The sequence below is a fragment of the Balaenoptera ricei genome, chromosome 4 (genome assembly GCF_028023285.1).
Source record: "Balaenoptera ricei isolate mBalRic1 chromosome 4, mBalRic1.hap2, whole genome shotgun sequence".
NCBI lineage: Eukaryota > Metazoa > Chordata > Mammalia > Artiodactyla > Balaenopteridae > Balaenoptera > Balaenoptera ricei.
Genome location: NC_082642.1, coordinates 37,910,731 through 37,923,873, shown reverse-complemented (window position 1 = coordinate 37,923,873; position 13,143 = coordinate 37,910,731). Strand labels below are relative to the sequence as shown.

General features: G+C 39.3%; 1 protein-coding gene across 1 annotated transcript in view; it reads right to left on the bottom strand.

The window, feature by feature from the left end:
* RARB (retinoic acid receptor beta) overlaps window positions 1–12,568 on the bottom strand; it is a 671,241-nt gene extending 658,673 nt beyond the window's left edge. Inside the window, exon 1 of the mRNA XM_059920443.1 lies at window positions 12,488–12,568. The gene's annotated coding sequence lies outside the window, so the exon portion shown is untranslated. The remainder of the gene's footprint in view (window positions 1–12,487) is intronic.
* Window positions 12,569–13,143: the final 575 nt, after the last annotated feature.

The following is a 13,143-nucleotide window of genomic DNA, read 5'->3' as shown; positions in this document are numbered from 1 at the left end:
AAGCCACCACAAGGAGAAGCCCACGTACCACAACAAAGAGTAGCCTCCACTCGCCGCAACTAGAGAAAGCCCGCACACAGCAACGAAGACCCAATGCAGCCAAAAATAAAAAAATAAATTTATAAAGAAAAAAAAAAGAAAGTATTGATCCCATTTAGTGTGGGGTTCATTTTCTATCTTGGGTGTCCAATGACTCCTAAGCCTTGCACTGATGGCCACGTCTCTGGCCATCGCCCCCTCAGCCTTTTGTGCTCTGGATGCGCTAACTCCTGCTGCCCAGTCCCCCAGGGCACAATGTTTTCCCCCCTCTGCCTGGATCCTGCTTTCTGCTGCCCCTCCTAAAGATTTGGCCAACACCATACACTTGAGCCTGGGCAGTGACACACCAGGAGACCGGATCGGCCACCACTGAGTGGTAGAGCAAACACATAACCCCACCTTTGGGCAAGATTCTCTCCATGCCTTTCACATGGTTCCTCCAACTGTCTTAACTCTGTCATGACATTGTCACCTTAGAAGTCACTGCAAAGGTGCTGCTTTCAAAACATTTGCTCTGGAGAGAATAACTACCTGGTATATCTCTACTAGCTAGGCTCTGCTCTCCATCCCCATGTCCTTTGGGTCCCTGACTCTCCCTCTCCTGCAGCTGGGCTTGGCGTCACTCCACACAGGTGCACAGCCTCTCAAACACTCAGCACACTGTGCTGAGGCTGCTGGAACCTTCCAGGAGACTGGGAGTTCTCAAATTTGAGTGCACATCAAAATCACCTGGAAGATCTGTTCGGCTTCCTGGGTCTCTTCCCCATGGATTGATTCAGGATGGGGACAGGGTAGGGCACGAGCATTTGCATTTCTAACAGGTTTCCAGGTGATGCTGATGCTGCCGTTCCCGGGACCACACTTGAAAACCACTGTGCTTTCTTTGTATCAACTGAGCTTGCTGTGCTCGAGCTCTCCTTTATATAACACGATACCTTTTCTTTTTTTTCCTTTTGCTTAATTGCCTACTTTTTTCAATTTATAATTTCCTTTTTCTGTTTCCTCCTCTCCTGCCTACGCCTTGGGTCTTCCAGTAACCCTGCTGGGCTTGGTTTAGCTCTGCTCACAGCAAACAGGACAACAATGGTTCCCATCTCTGGCTCCACTATGTTCACCTCTAAAGTATCAGATGTAGTTGCACATTCTCCCAGGCAAACTAATCTGTGATATTTCAAGTGTATTTCATGGACCAGAATAAACTGGCATATTTGAGCAAAGCCGTGTTCTGGCTCTATTAAAGTATAAAAACTGGCATGAAAATCAGGTCTCATGTAAACAGGAGATTATTATTACTTAGAATCCTATAATGTGCCCATCATATGGATCTCTAGAGCATTTGCAAACCCATTTTTACATAATTATGTGAAGAACATGTATTTTATATGAGATGGTGAAACTAAATACAAAATAGAGCATTTTGAAAGGGCTGTAATGTTTTAAATGAAGAAATGAAACTGTTTCGAGACATATGCAGGAGAGAAAATTTATAGACAGCAGTTTTTAAGAGGCTCTATTAATTCCAAAGAAAACACAGGATGAAAATGAAATATGTAAAGAATAAAATAAGAGGTCTCCCATAAAGATCAGTCTATGTGATGCAAGCGGCTAGGCTGCCTCCTAACCCTGTGAAGTTTACAAAATGTGACGCTCACCCATATTAGCATTTCAAGGGCACAATACTTTCGTTACACACTGTTGCGACTGCAGTCATCTGTCCCTTCCCTCTGCTCTCTAATCTCCGGAGGCTCCCAAAGGGAGGAGGATATGGCTGGCTGGTGAATCTTGTCCCTACACCTGTGCCAACCAAGCCTGGTATTTTCTAACCAGTTGCTGGATATTGGTGGAAAAATTAAAGGTACAAATCAAATTCATCTTGTATCCATTCCATTCAGAAAACATGCAATTTATAATCCAGCTTTTGGAATTGCAGAGTACTTTATTCCATCCCAGAGACTCTAGTGTAATGTCCTACACAAAGATTATTTCCAACAATGCTTACAAAGATCTAAATAAATTTTAGATCAAATGGAAAGACTCAAAAAGCATATATTCTCATTTTAAAATTTAATAGTAATATTTTGTTTTTAATTTTTCATGTAACATGTCTCCTTACATAAGCATAAACATATGTGAAATTGTTTTACAAACTTTAAATTGCTATTATATTAGTTATTTTGACAATTTGCCTTTCATCCAATTTGATCCTCAGTTGTACTGTGCACCTTCTTCCGAGCAGGTGAGCTGGAAATCCACCTATTTGCACAATCTGTTCTGGGGGGAAAGAGAATTATATTTTCCCCATATCCTAGAGGAAGTTCTTTGAGTGTGTTCTGTGACACCTCCCTTCAGCGGTGCCTTCTGCAGCCTGACTTTGGGAGAATGAGGTCAATAGCAGCTCCAGTGGGAGTTGCTCTGTTGCTTTGACATTGAGAGCTGTGGATCTGAGACCAGGTGGAGAAAATGCAGTGAAGCTTCCCAAAGTTTGTAGGTGGCTGATGACATGGGCCAAGTGGTACCCAAGGCTGGGAAGGTCCCAATCCTTTTGCAGGACCAGGGTGTATCTCTTGACCTTGTTCTACAAACTGAGGACAACTAAGAGTGTTTTCCAACTGTGAACAGGTAAAGGAGGTGATCATAGGGGTTATATGGATGGAACGTGAAACAGCACTGAGTCACAGCACGAGAGTACTTTTTCCTCTTAAATTTCTTTCAGCCTTCATTAAGCAAATAGAAAAGAAGCCCTAGAGGTTTCCTAGCCTAAGATAAAGGGACGCAATGGAAAGGATGGGAATAAACAAACATCTTTTCAGCTGCTTCTCATCTACACTCCCTGTGGTTGACTTTCCACATCCTGCTGATGAAGAATGCAATGGTCCCACCTAAAGACAGAGGAGCTAGGATTTGAACCCAGAATTCTGGTGTTATCTGCATTTATTTCTCCATCTCCCTCTGATTCCCCTTCTGCCCGGACTTTCCATCACTGTAAACAGAGGTGTCTGCTTCTATAACTGGTGCTACTCCAATGGGTACATGGAGATTTAAGTCCTGGGGATGCCAATGCTTCCTTCTCAAAGACCTTTTCAATCATCTCTAATAATCTGAGCACAATTCCTCAGGCCAGCTGGTCCTAGAGATGAGCATTGAGTCATGATCTAAAAGAGGCACAGGGTCTGATTTGGACTATGGGAAATGCATCTACAAGGGGGTACTCGTCATTCTACATGGAGTAGGTTTGCAGTCCGGTGGCTGGAGACCAGCATGTAAAGATATTGCAGTGGCCAAATGTGCCAAGGGAATGTCTTTTCACTTCTTGGCAAAAGAGGGTCACCAAGAATAAGCTTCTGGAAACATACAGGTTCAAAGAAGCCACATTTCTTCGGTCCAATAGGAATTGAGTACATAAGACACCCATAGAAAATCACATGGGGTAGGAAATCTTCTTCAGGAACTGTTGCTTATGTCAAGACTAAACAGTTGGGCCCCAGGAGATGCTAGTCAACCATCCCCCCAAACTTCCACTACCACCATTTATGTTTCACGGATATAAGTATGCGTGCACGCGCACACACACACACACATTACCCTGATCTAGTTTCAGTTTTATCCCTGGGGATCATTCTACTCTGCTTATTCAGAAAATGGATCCATCTGTAGGTGCAAAATGCAGCTTTCAGGAAAATGGCACTTCAATATATTCTGACACAATGTTCCATCAGCAGTCCTTATCATTAGACAAATAAAGACCATGAAGAGCCATGCAGACCTGTTGACATCTGCTCAAAACCTGTACCCGCATTTCCTTGTCTCTCCTAGCATTAACTCAAGCTAGAATTCATTTAGGTAATTCCTTAAGCTTAGAATGCTTAGCATGTCACATTTCCACCAAGCCTCATTTATATAATTAGTGCTAACATATGGCCCACAATCAACATCGGAGGTTTGGAATCATTTTTAGCATGCCGTTAGACCTGAAGGGGTATGGATTCAATATGGAGGGAAGGGAATTAGGCATGCAAATTCCATTTGTGATAACAAGAGCGTAGCAATGGAAATGTACCCCCAAAAGGTTCGGCTGCTAATCACATAGCAAGCAGAAAGAATTACATTCTTAATAACCTTCACCAAGTGCAATAAAAGGAAATAGAAGTTTGTTTTATGGGATGCTTTTGGTTACTACTGCTCCCCCTAAACTCAGAAGTATTTTACAAACCAGTGCTACCAACTCAGATCACCTCAACAGAATTCTCCCGTGCAGAGTCAGCTTACAGTATCTGAATCAAGACATCCTCTTGGCATCATTCACTAAGAGTTCATAGCCAACACTGTATGACCTACAGCAATCACTCTTTCCCTGGATTGCACTCAATGGTCTTGCTATTCACGTTTCATTGAATTCTCGTTCCAAAACTTGGTAGCCCAAGTCTACTCTTATTCCTTTAATTTTTTTAGTAGTTAAAAAGCTCTGAGATGATGGCGGATACAAGAAAAAGTATGGCTAATTGATGTAGCCAGGCTCTAGAGCCTTCATAAATCAAAAATTGAATCCATAAGTTAATGGAGAAAGAATTTCCCTAAACCAACACACCTCATTTTTTCTCATAAATCAATACCACTATGCTCTTGATAATAATACTCACCTACCCATGCCAGGCAATATAGTGCAACAAATGTAATACCACTTGATCCTCACAAAACCCCTCAAGTTGAAATGATCTTGATTTCACAGATGGGTAAGCTGAGGTCGCCTGATCTCAGGTCCCTCAAATCGTAATGGCAGAGAAATACACAGCTTGTGTTTTTAATGACTATGCTATTCTGCTACCAAGTTCTTAATTCCTTGTATACCTTTGAATTCTCTATCTTTCAGCCTCCATGGTTAACTAGCCATCAAGTCTTGTTGACTCTTAACACCAGAATTACTCAGATCTGTCTGTTCATCCCAAGTTACCTCATTAGATTAGGGCCTCATTATCTTAAATACAAATTAGAGTAAATAAACACTAAGATCCATTTCAAATTCAAGGTTTGATGCATCTATTTGTTGCTTTCTAGATGGTATCTTCCCAACACTTGATAAAGAGAGCTACAGAACTGTGTGGTTTATTATTATTTCTCAGCACCTCATGCAATAGTGGCCCCCAGGAGGTGTTAAAATGGATGAATATCTAGATGAACCAGGAATTATGAAACCTGGGTTCAATCTCATTTTTACCACAAAACAGCTGTGTGAGCTTGAATAAATCACTTAACGCTTCCAAACTTAAATGAAAACATCTGTAAAATGAGGCTATAGGACCAAAAAAATCTAAGAAAGCTTCCACATCAATACGACCGAATCATTCCTGTAGTACAGAATCTCTGTCTTCCCTTTGGGAAAAAAATTTATAACCTTCAGCCTGGGATCCTGATTAGCCACACTTTCTTCCCATGGGAATGTCTGATGATACACAAAGAACCACAAATGCAAAACCTGGAATTACCCCAAAGGTTTGGGTCTCCCAACCCTGTAAACTGGGCAGTTACTTTAGGTAAATGTCAGTCTTAGCTTTGAAAGGAGTTGGAAGCTAGATTCAAGATTTTCACATGCTGGTCTAGGAATGAAGTATTTGATGGTCCACGGGAAAATGAGGCAAAGATAAAAACAATATAGTAAAATTTCCATCAGGCCATATTTATTCAGTGTAAAGGAACTTCTTTTGTTCTATGATTCTTCATTTTTGCATTAAAATCATTGAGGAAATAATGAGGTTTTTTGAAAATATCCTTTGACATAATAAACAATTTGGCAATCCAAAGTTAGCCCAATATCTCCAGGAATGCCCAGGAAGGCTCCACTTCCCCTAATAATCACTTATTCTTGTTTTGTTTATGATGACTTCCCCATATAGGGTACCATATGGGATACTGTATGCTTCACCTATGACTATTCTTTTCTCTCTTCCAGGGTCTATTAGCTCAGAAGTGAAACCCCTTTAAATTCATCTCCATTCTAAAGTATCAGCAATAATTATATATATATATATATATATGTATATATATATATATATATATATATTTTTTTTTTTTTTTTAAACAAGGTGTTAGTAAAAGAAGGAAATTCCATTACAGCATGGGGATGATAAGCAACTTAAAATTTAATGTTGCCTGGCTTTGTTCTTAAAAGTCCTTTGGGCAACTCCATCTCAGATAATTCTTCACTGTCCTTCTTCTCTACCTGGTTCTCAGTCCTCATTTTCTCTCTAAATTCCTACGTTTCTCACAAAGAACATATCCGATGAGGAAACTTAAATGCTCCAAGAGGTTGACTAACTTGCTAGAGTTGACAAAAGTCAGTAAGGGACAGAATCAGACCCAAAGCCAGAGCCTCGTACTGCACAGCCCATGCTGTCCCTGGGTCCCATCACTGTTGAGTGGCAGAATGAGATCCTGGGTCCGTGCCTTTCCCCCAGTATGTGGTAAGTTAGACTGGCTGCTTATACTGGGAACGCACATAGGCAGGAACTCAGTTGGGTCCAGCTAGAGGAGGGTGCCCTGCAGGGTACTGCCATAGAGAAGCAAGACAAGGAAAAAAAAGACAGGAAAGGAATTAGATGGAAAAGAAATCTGAGTTGTCACTTAGCCAGGCAGTTCACTTGAATGATTATTTTGAAAACTAAAATGATATAAAACCCTTCTGATCCTCTTATCCCATTGTAAAATATAACAGAAAATGGGATTAATTGAGATCTTTAAACAAAAGACATAGCTCCTCCTTTTCCACACTGCAACTCCTCTCCACACTGTCAACATCACAGACCTGGATCTTAGTCCTGAGAGTTTTTTGAGCCAATGTAGCCATTCCCACCCACAGATCTGCTCCCATTATTTCCATGGGTGAACATAAGGGACTATTTGGTATGAAATTGTCAAATGAAACTCCTTTGTACTATGAAAACATGAACCCACACGCTACAGCTTTGACTGCAGACACAGACCACCGCCACCATTTAAGAGGAGACGTGTCTGTCTACATTATTGCCAATGATGACTTTTCTTTTCTCCCGAAGTCAGCCAGAGAGTGTTTCAGAGCTCACTTTAACTCTTACACTGCCATCCCCAAAGTTCATTTACATAATAAAGTTAAAGTGTGCTTAAATGAGTGAGAAAAATTGTTTTGATGAGAATCATAAAATTTATCTAAAACGAGTGCCATTTGCTTATAAGGAAAAGCATGGCACAAACTGTTACTGGTGGGTATAGACTGCACTGTGTTTAACATTCCTCCGCACATGTGTGCATGTATGTTAGTATCATACTCAAACCACATGTGCTCATGTATGATTACATAAAGGCATTTGTGTGATAATGTGTTAACAAATTAACTTCCAGGATTAGAAGAATGGGAACCCAGAGTTAACTTTGTTGGTTGTGCAAATAGGCTCATCAGCTATGATGGTTTCCATGGAAGAATTTAAATTCTATAAATCATTATCAGAACAGTTAATCTGAAACCAAAAAGTGCTGCACATAGGCTTGAAAACCAGAAACAGTGTTCATCAAAATTGGACCCTAATGAAACTCTTTTTGATTAGAATATTTAGGAAGAATTTACCTTTTCTCTAACCTGATAAATATTTCCTATGGCAGAAGAAAAAAAAGCCTGGCTTTATCGTAATTTAAAAGGACGATTTAAGGCAGTTTGCATTTTTCACTCCTGTAAAACTATAGAACGGTTTGGCAGTTTTTCAAAAAGTTAAACATAAAATTAACATATGATCCAGCAATTCCATTTTGAGGTATATACCCAAAAGGATTGAAAGCAGGAACTCAGACACTTGTACATTGGTGGTCACTGCAGCATTATTTACAGTAGCCAAATGTCCATCAACAGATAAATGGATAAACAAAATGTGATAGATACACACAATGGAATATTACGCAGCCTTAAAAAGGAATGTAATTCTGATACATAGTACAACATGAGTGAGCCTTGAAAACATTATGCTTAGTGTAACAAGCAGACACAGAAGGAAAAATATTGTGTGATTCCACTTGCATGCAGTACCTAGAACAGGCAAACTCAAAGAGAAAGAAAAGTAGAATGTAGGTTACCTGGGGCTGGGGAAAGATGAATGGGGAATTATTATATAATTGGCACAGAATTCGTTTGGGATGATAGAAAAGTTCTGGAAATGGACAGGGGTGATGGTTGCACAATATTGTGAATACACTTTGTATTATCAGTTGTACATCTAAAAATGGTAAAAATGGTAAATTTTATGTTATGTGTATTTTATCACAATAAATATATATATTAGTCTTTCTGGGTTCAGAGCTATTAAAGCTTAGGATCACAAGACAGTGAGTGATTCTGTCTGTAAATTATTACTTTTTTTTAATTGGAGAGAAACAGAGTATCTACTGGGCTGAAAATAAAACATAAATCTATGGAGGAATGAAAAGGCGAGTTGTTCCCTAAAATCCAATCATGGAACACTGAAGTCCTAGGGATCTAAAAGGACAATATACCATTCTTTAACAAATTCCATAGAGCAATGAAGACTCTAGGGCTACAGCAGAAATTTTGAAAAAGAGAGGGGAGGTGGATTATAGATATAAAAGTGCCAACGTGATGCTTCTGAACTATAAAAAGGTAAATTTCATATGGTCCCAATTAAACCTGGGAAGCTGCCTTGCCTCTCTTCCTACCCTCACCTTAATATTGGCCCAGCCAAGGTTGATCTGCTCACCTCTCAAGTCATCTACCTCTCCCTCCAAAAAAGCACCTCTACCTGCACATCATGAAAGGTGTGCATGTGTGGGTGTGAGGGGAAAGGTGGGAGGGAGGAGGTTAGCTCCGTCTACACAGGGGCCAGGCAGTAATGTAACAGACCCCGTTGATCACCAGTAAGTATGCTCACCCTTGTCACCTCCGGTCACCTCAAGGTTTAGTTTGGAGATTACAGATGCAGTGTTGCCACTCTTCTGATTTTCCCAAAAGAAGCCAGAAATCTGGACTGGGATTGAAATCTGTTAATTTTTTAAATGTTGGCTCAATTTTTTAAAACACTGTGCATGCCAAATAAAACATCTGTAGACCCAACTCCCTCCACCCAGCTGCCAGTATATATCCCTCTGCTGTATACAGATGACCCAACTACAGTGAGCAATTGCCTGAATAAATGTTTTGATGCAGCCCCCGAGCAGATTTAGAGTTTCCTTTCTACGTGAAACCACAGAGGAATGAGAGTCTTTCCCATCCTCCACATTACCCCTGCCCTCCCTCCCCCCACCTTCCCTTCTTCATTCCCTTTAGTTGATATGGGTCCTAGGATTTGCCTTGGGATCTTGGAATGGAAACAAGTTCCATATCATTCAGGGCATATGTGCATTTGGGTGGCGAGGTGTTGCTGGCAAAGTGAGGTAAGGATGGAAATAAAAATAAAGAGGGATAAAGAGGGACAGGGTCTCCACTCACCCTTGGAGTGAGGGCAAGTTCTGGCACCTGGGTAGGCTCTTTGGGTAAGAGTTACTTGTGTTAATAGGCCCTCTTCAGCTTACTGCACTGCACACAGAAGCAAATTCACATCCATATATTGAATCAAATTGAGTGGCCACTAGTTGTTTCTGGCAGAGAATGGAGAATTGTTATGGAGAAAGATAAAAGGACAAAAATAAAGAGAGGAAGGAAGAGTTTATTTTTCATTTCCATATGATATATCTGTTTTACTAGTTACTAAAAACCAGGCATGCCTCAAATGAGACAATTACTTTTCAAAATGATATCCTTAAATTATACGAAAAGATGAATCTTACATTCTTTTATAGACAATAGTCAAGAAAGATTTATTTTTACTTCTCATGACAGCTTCAACAGTCATAGAAGACTAGCACTGAAGATTTACCCAGACTCCTTGTAGATATTTAACCCAGGGATGGCCTCTTCCCTTGGAATTTTGGCAAAGAACACCCTACACACTCCAGAGCATTTAATTAACTGGAGACCATTCTCAAGTACACTTAATTATAGGTCAGTATTCTGACTATATAAATCATGGAAAAGGAAAGGAAATGACACAAAAGCCCTAGACTAATATAATTTATAGCTATCTGAACAAACACAAGGAAAGAATGGTACTGTGCTATAATTAAAGACTAGGTTAGTGCCAAAAATCATAATTTTCTTCCTGGCTTTAAAAGCAAATGTCATGTTAATGATAGTTAACTTCTGATTACGCAGGGATGATTATATATAGTTTGTGGATTATCTATGCCCTCATTTTCTTTCCATCTTCCTCATGTTGCTTTATTGCTAATTAATCCCTCTATCAGAATTCTGATTAAGGAAAGGAAGAGAAGTAGAAAATCAAATTAGTCATTTGGGCTGATTGTTAGCTGCCTCAGATAAGAGTCTTGGTTAAGCTGATGTGAAAAAAATGCCTTTCTGGACTTGTTCTTGATAGTACTTCCTGACTTTTTAACTAAGATTATCTGAAGTTGAGCATCCTGAGAAGATTAAATATTATGTTGCAGACTACAGTCTTAAGATATTTTTATTTTATTGTGTGACCTGAGGTCCCAACACATAAAATTAAGAAAACGTCTTCACTCAGTATATTAATTTATAAAACAAACAGAATCTCAAGAATAATTCTGTACCCCAATCACCATCACACATCTCAAAATTATGATGCTAAATAAGAAGCATTTACACCTATGCCATATCCGGTACAAGCATGGACAGGGTGATACAATTCAGAAATGAAAAATTCAGAAGAGTGATTCTAGAATATAATTTTGAGACCCTAAGAGGATTTTTTTTTAAATGGTACATTTTGGCTCTTTAGAAACCACACTGTTTCCAAACAGTTAAGCTCCAGAAGACGTCCAGATCCTCTCAAATAATTATTCAATTGGTGTATTCCCCTAAAATATGAACAAAATTCACCTACTCTGTGCCAATTCATCAGTGATGAAATCAAGAAGATTAACACCAAGCAGAAACAATGAGACTCTGTCAATGGGCCTGCAATAAAAATCAGCCAGCAGACGGCCCCGCATCGCAGCTCAGTCAATATTATGCCATATCAGCGTCGTCACATAAGAAAGTAAAAACAATCCAGTTTCTGAATCTAGACAAGTTCCGCTCATCCCGCCAGGCCTGCCTGAGGACACCCACCCATCTCCCATCATCAGTCATCTGACCCTAGCAAATGGCAGCCCTCCTGTCCAATTCCTGAGGATTATGAAAAATCAGCACAAACCTGGTCGTTTTCCAATATCTGCCTATAGAGTTAGAGGTGCAGATATTTCCACACATTGACAACAGATCTTTAAAAGTCAACTCACTTCTGTGAAATCAGAGGAGACTGGAGTTGCAGGTTGCGGCGATTAAATTAAAAAGGCACAGAGCTTGGACAGGGTCAGTTCCAGGCTTTCATACTGCCTTAGGTTTTGTTTTGGGTTTTTGTTTTTCTTTAAGGCATGGTAATTTTGTTTGTTTGCTTTGGAGGTCATACACCTATGGCTTTCCAGAGAGGGAAAGGAATGAAGTGCGGTTTTCTCTTGGTAACTACTGGAGCTCAGTGGGATGTATACATATAGAATGACATAATGCCTTTGTTCTATACCTAAATGTAACAAAGCAATTTGACTTCTGCTTAAAACCTGCAACAGGGTAGGAAAGTGCCTTATGGATTAAATTAGCCAGCTACAGCCCATTACTGAGCTTTGTGAAGAAAATGACAAACATTAATAAACTTCCGCCTTTCAAAAACACCTACCTCTGGAAAACATAAGCTAATGCAGTCAGAGTCCAAAAGGAATGGAAACCAATATTATAACACCACATGATCTGGTTCGTTAAACACTTCAAGTCTTTAGGGTGCTTTTCGGAACTGCGAAATATTTGTCATCTCCCCACTGTAATTTGGTACTCCAAAATACCATTAACTTTTAAATGTACCAATTTGCTTTATGCTGCTTGATAAATCTTATTTGTCATTCACAGACTCTAAATTCATTTTATACCTTATGATAGCTCACTTAAAAACTTTTTCCAGTGCAGCAAATTCCTCAATGATATTTGGTCCTAACAATACAGGAATACAGCCAGGCATTTTCTTCTTTGACATTAAAATGGATATAATTATTTATGGTAGGAAAATTATTTATATTTTGATTATGGAAGCAACCAAAGAACTTACTAAAACTCAGTATAGCTATAGCCTAAGAGGTATGAAATTATTAGTTTCATGCATTAGACTACAAAAGGACAGAAGTTTCTATTAACAGAGACGTCCGGCTTATTCAACCACAGTTTACAGACCAAGACCAAATCCAACTTAATAAAAGTAAGAAATTCACAGTGTACGGTATATTCCCTCAGCAGACATGTAAGTAAGAAAGACAAAAGCAGTTTAAATCTTCAAAGTCATCTAAACAATACGTTAAAAAGAGCTATTCTTACCAGAAAGGTCTTCCAGATAATCTCTGGGTTATGTTGATTCAGGCTGAGACGTGCGGGTAACTTTTCCACCCCTCAGCCAGAATGGCAGGCGAGCAGTCATCAGACTGACAACCATTAGTGCATGGCATCTGATTTTTCACACCGGAGAGAGCCACAATGGAATGGCTTTGCCTTTTCCCTGCTCTGGCTAGCTAAGACCAAGGACACAGCTGAATTTCACAAGTCATGATGAACACAAAAAAGCAGACAATACCTTTTGGCAAAATAACAATTGAAATCGCTCCATTATTTATCATTATGTCCTTCAAAGGGAACTTCACTGAGAAGCCGGGAAGTCTCTTAACAAGACAAAAACGTCGTTCTCTGAAGGTTCCAAGGATACCGAAAAAGTTTTCTAGTCTCTTCTTTAGAATGTATGTAGTTTATTACCTTATTGGAAAATACAAAGAAATATAAATGGATATATACATGTTTATGTGTACTTCAATTTAGAACAGCAGCATTTTGTTTTTTAATGTTATCTGATGCTTTCTTACTAGATTACGTCTTTATATGCTACAACACAAAAATAAAGGGATTGTGAAAAAAGTGGTCATAAACCTATTTATGGATATTTCGTTTTATTTTTTCAAATAAATTGTTTTAAAATGTGTTAA